This window comes from Haematobia irritans, chromosome 1 (assembly GCF_050003625.1).
Source record: "Haematobia irritans isolate KBUSLIRL chromosome 1, ASM5000362v1, whole genome shotgun sequence".
Classification (NCBI taxonomy): Eukaryota; Metazoa; Arthropoda; class Insecta; order Diptera; family Muscidae; genus Haematobia; species Haematobia irritans.
In genome coordinates, this window is record NC_134397.1 from 131,230,448 (window position 1) to 131,235,934 (window position 5,487).

Genomic DNA, 5,487 nt, shown 5'->3' on the forward strand with positions numbered 1-5,487 from the left:
TGAAAACCCAACACTCAAAAAAAAGTGAACTCTCTATTTCACTAAAGCCAATTTAACTTTTAGTTCATGGAATTATTATGCTTGCACTGAAAAAACAGTGAACCCTTTTCCATTGCAAAATAAACTAAACTGTAGTAATATTGACCATGATTTAGCCCTTAAGATTTTTTTCAACTTGTCTAGTTTATATTTTCTTAAATTTTAGTTCATCTATAACATTGTAGTTTAGTTCATTTTTACAACACCATAAGATTTATATACCCCTACCAAGTTAAAAAGTCAGTATTATTTTGGTTTACTTGCTTATTTTGTGGGAAACCCGATAATAAAAATTGGTTAACAGTCTCTTTAAAATGTCGACGACTAAACTATTTTTAAATCAATCATTCCACAGTACAGAGAAATTAAATAATTAAAGGAACAACAAACCGTTTTACTATTATGAAAATTTTCATACATTAAAATTAAACTTTCTTTAAGCAAAAGTACTTTATTATAAAAACTTATGATGAAAGTTCTTAATACAATGTTTTTTGTGAATAAAAATTATGACCACGTGGAACAGAGAGTAGTTCATTTGAACCCGCTGTTTGGACATTTTGACTTATCCTTTTTTTTATTCATCGTAGGTAGTTTTTTCACATATCTTGCTGGAAAAAATGGAAACAAAAATGAAAATTGTTAAAAATTAACACCATGTAATGAAATATAATTTTTAATTCTTCATTTTAGCTTGTAACTTACCATATTTGGGGCATTTTATCAAATGGTGTAAAGAATTCAACTTTTCTTTGGAAAACGTATCTCATAAAATTTGTACCTGAAACAATTAGAAAAATAATGAAGTATTCTATATAAACTCATAAAACTGTGTTGTTATCGATGTGAAGGATATAATAAAATAAATATTCTAGTTGAAAGAAACCCAAAGTTTTAATATAAAACTTACCAATTCTCTATTAAATTGCACGCTGAGGGGAAATATAAAAAGTTGTCCAAATTTATTTGGGTTACTCTGAAATTAAATATTAAATAAAATTATTAAATAAGTTTTCAAAAAATCTAATGAAAAAAATAATAATATGCATTAAAAATCAAAATGACGACACGTAATTTCATTTTCGATTTAAAATGCATTTTAGTCTATTGGGAAATGGCGAATTTAAGTTATACTAATTCGACCGTTTTATGAATTTTTGTTTTATACTACTTAAAACCAAATTGAATAAGAAAATAAACTCAAGTTTGGTTCACTTTTTCGCTCACGATGAAAATTTTAGCGTCTTGAAATGAGCCGTAGTCAAAATGACAAAGGCTGACGTTAATGTGCAAAAAATAAGGATGACTGTCCAGGGCTAAAAGAAAGTTAAAGAATCCTTACCAATTCACTATTAAATTACAGGCAAAGGAGTACTAAAAATTTGTCCAAATGTATTGTTTTTACATTAAAAATATTACATTGGTTTCCAAAAAATTTGATTAAAGAAATACTAAAATAAGGCATTAAAAACCTGTAATTTTGATCATAAAAAGATCACAAAAACGTAAATATTCTAGTTAAAATAAAGCCAATTTTTAAAAGAAAACTTACCAATTCTCTATTTTTTATTTGTTCGAATCCATCTGGAGTTGCTCTGAAATTAAATATTGTTTTTACAACAAAGAAAAGCATTAAACTGGTTTCCAAAAAAAATAATTAACAAATAATAATATACATAAAAAATATTATTTTTAAAAGAAAGTCATATTAAAAAAATACTTACCAATTTATGAATAAACTATACGCTGAGATATAACAAAAATTTTCCAAATTCATCTGGAATTGAATATTAATTTTTTACATAGAATAATAAAAATTTCAATACACTTTCAATTTCAACATATTTTCCTAAATATTCGTAATAACTTTTTTCTAAACTACCGATAAAATATTAATAACTTTCATTTAAAAGGTTTAATAAACAAACACCAATATATGTTTAAAAAATCCAAAATATTCCATGCCTTATACTCCCTTGTTGCATACCTACTTAAAAGATGCAACAGCCCACGCCAACGCCAACTATACAACTGAAGCATGCCAAACAAAACCAAGCAACGCCAAAACATTCCTACAACAACAAAAACACATGTGCCTTTATTGAAAACAACACCTCATCCAGCCAAATAAACCATCCGCGAATAACAAACACACACACACAAACCACTAAATGCACAAAAATAACAAACAACCCCACGCTCATGTATACACAACAAAACTCAAGTAACATCATCTTTACATTAATCACATTCCACTACGCCGATAAAGATGTCTGTACTATGCATTAGTTCATCGCATCTGCTGACAATTTACTATAAGAATAATATTCGTAAAGGCACACCAGTTTACGATCAATGAAACGTTTAACTTAAAATTTGCAAAATTTCCAAGAAATGTTATCTACCATTTTTGACGAAAATGTCTATAAATTTAATTACATGTGAACTAAAAATATTTCATTGGGTAATTTTTTACCAACAATTATTAACTATAGGAATTGTCAGTAAGAAATTGCTATCCACTTTCAAGTTCATTTTTCGTAAAAAAATATTTTCTCATACAAAAAAATCTTATAGTAAATTGCACTTATTATTTACAAAATACTTTACATTTCACAAGTAGTTTTATAGCATGACAAACGAATTTTTAACTACCAGATAAGAAATTTTTTAAGGAAATTTCCATCGTATTTTGTAGGCCATGAACTAAACGATTGCTACTTAGAATTTGTAAAATTTCCTTCCGAGTAGTTAATTTTCGTTGAAGATTCGAAAAATGAACTAAAATTCTGGAAAATTCTTGCAATAAATTAATGTAAAAAGTTTCTTAAATTTACGAGACACTTTTTTTTCTGTGTGGAGAAAGTTTCCTCTACTTTCATAATTATACCCTGATCCACACTGTGGAAAAGGGTATTATAAGTTAGTGCATATGTTTGCAACACCCAGAAGGAGACGAGATAGACACATGGTGTCTTTGGCAAAAATGCTCGGGGTGGGCTCCTGAGTCGATATAGCCATGTCCGTCTGTCCGTGAACACATTTTTGTAATCAAAGTCTAGGTCGCAGTTTTATTCCAATCGACTTCAAATTTGGCATAAGTATGTGTTTTGGCTCAGACTAGAACCCTATTGATTTTGGAAGAAATCGGTTCAGATTTAGATATAGCTCCCTTATATATATTTCGCCCGATATGGACTTATATGGCCCCAGAAGCCAGAGTTTTACCCTAATTTGCTTAAAGAACAATTAGTACTATAGTCAAGTGTGCCAAATTTTATTGAAATCGGTTCAGATTTAGATATAGCTCCCATATATATCTTTCGTCCGATATGGACTAATACGGTCCCAGAAGCCAGAGTTTTACCCCAATTTGGTTGAAATTTTGCACAGGGAGTAGAATTAGCATTGTAGCTATGCGTGCCAAATTTGGTTGAAATCGGTTCAGATTTAGATATAGCTCCCATATATAGCTTTCGCACGATTTACACTCATATGACCACAGAGGCCAATTTTTTGCTCCGATTTAGTTGAAATTTTGCACAGGGAGTAGAATTAGCATTGTAGCTATGCATGCCAAATTTGGTTGAAATCGGTTCAGATTTAGATATAGCTCCCATATATATGTTTTTCTGATTTCGACAAAAATACCAACATTTTCCTTGTAAAATCGCCACTGCTTAGTCGAAAAGTTGTAAAAATGACTCTAATTTTCCTAAACTTCTAATACATATATATCGAGCGATAAAACATAAATAAACTTTTGCGAAGTTTCATTAAAATTGCTTCAGATTTAAATGTTTCCCATATTTTTTACTAACATTGTGTTCCACCCTAGTGCATTAGCCGACTTAAATTTTGAGTCTGAAGATTTTGTAGAAGTCTATCATATTCTTCCAGATCGAGTGATATTTAAATGTACACTGAAAAAACAGTGAACCCACCAGGAAGAAAACTTTTGATTAATTTTAGAAAATTTTGAATAGTTTTAGAAATTTTTAACTAAACAGTATTACAAGCGCTGGCATCACGCCGATATCACAAAAATAAGTAAATATTTTTCGACAAATTCAAGAAAATTTATTTCACTTTTTCCCCGTCTTTTAGTTCATTTAACTAACGTACGCAAAAAATTATTAGAATAAACGAAACTTTCTCCAAATATAATAATTTCATGAACTAAAATATAGTTAAATTGGCTTTAGTGAAATAGTGAGTTCATTTTTTTTTTTGAGTGGATGTATTTGGGACAAACATTTATATATAGCCCCCAACACATTTGACGGATGTGATGTGGTATCGAAAATTTAGATCTACAAAGTGGTGCAGGGTATAATATAGTCGGCACCGCCCGACTTTAGACTTTCCTTACTTGTTTTTTGTCTACGTTAGTTAAATTAACTAAAACCGAGGAAAAAATATACACAAATATAGGATAAATGCCCATGTTCCCAAATTCACTTCCAGGTGAATGTGAATCAATTCCACGATTTTCGTGTCCTACAATCCACTTTCACCGGAATTTTCGTGAAATCAATTCACTTGTCTTGGTGAAAGTTGAATTGTGTCCAAGATGGGTGTATTTCCGGTTAAAAAAGTACTCGCGTAAAAAATTTGAAATGTTTTATATTTGATACATGAGTTTTATTAAAACTGCGTAATCTTAAACTGCCGAATCTTAAATACCCACCACCATGAACCAAATATTAGGGTTTCCTTTGAAATTTCAGGAGGGCTTGAGGACTTGAGGACACTTCCCGAAGATAAATTTAAAGATTTCACCTATGAGGACTATATCAGATTCTGGATTTATAAGAACCATTTTTGTTTGAGTTTTAGAGGAATCATTAACATCTTTTGTAAGTGTGCAAGAAAATTATAAAATAACGTCTTGAAATCTTAAATCTGTAGAAGTAAAATCTGGAAAGTTTACATTGAGTTTCAAGCAATTTTCATGATCAGTGCGCCTTCTACACCCTCAAGAAGTGAAGTCGGTCTATATGGAGGTATTACCAAATGGACCGATAAAAACTTAATCCGATACACGTTTTTGTGAACCTAAAATACCAGAATATTTACAATTTCAGGCAAATCAGATAAAAACTACGGTTTCTGGGAACCCAAGGAGTTAAATCGGGAGATCGTTTTTATGGGGGCTATACTAAAATATGGACCGATACTCACCGTTTTCGGCACACCTCTTCATGACCCGAAAATACCTCTAGATTTCCAATTTCAGGCAAATAGGATAAAAACTTCGGATTCTAGAAGCCCAAAAAGTAAAATCGGGAAATCGGTCTATATGGGCGCTATACCAAAATATGGACCGATACTCACCATTTTCGGCACACCTCTTTATGGTCCTAAAACCTCTAGATTTCCAATTTCAGACAAATTGGATAAAAACTACGGTTTCTATAAGTCCAAGACCTCAAATCGGGAGGTCGT

The 5,487-nt window shown here is 30.7% G+C and overlaps 1 long non-coding RNA gene across 1 annotated transcript; it reads right to left on the minus strand.

The window, feature by feature from the left end:
- Positions 1-464: 464 nt before the first annotated feature.
- On the minus strand, positions 465-821 carry LOC142241977 (uncharacterized). The gene is made up of 2 exons (XR_012723900.1): positions 745-821; positions 465-650 (listed from the first exon to the last, which is right to left on the minus strand). It is a non-coding gene; the product is annotated as an uncharacterized LOC142241977 (long non-coding RNA).
- Positions 822-5,487: the final 4,666 nt, after the last annotated feature.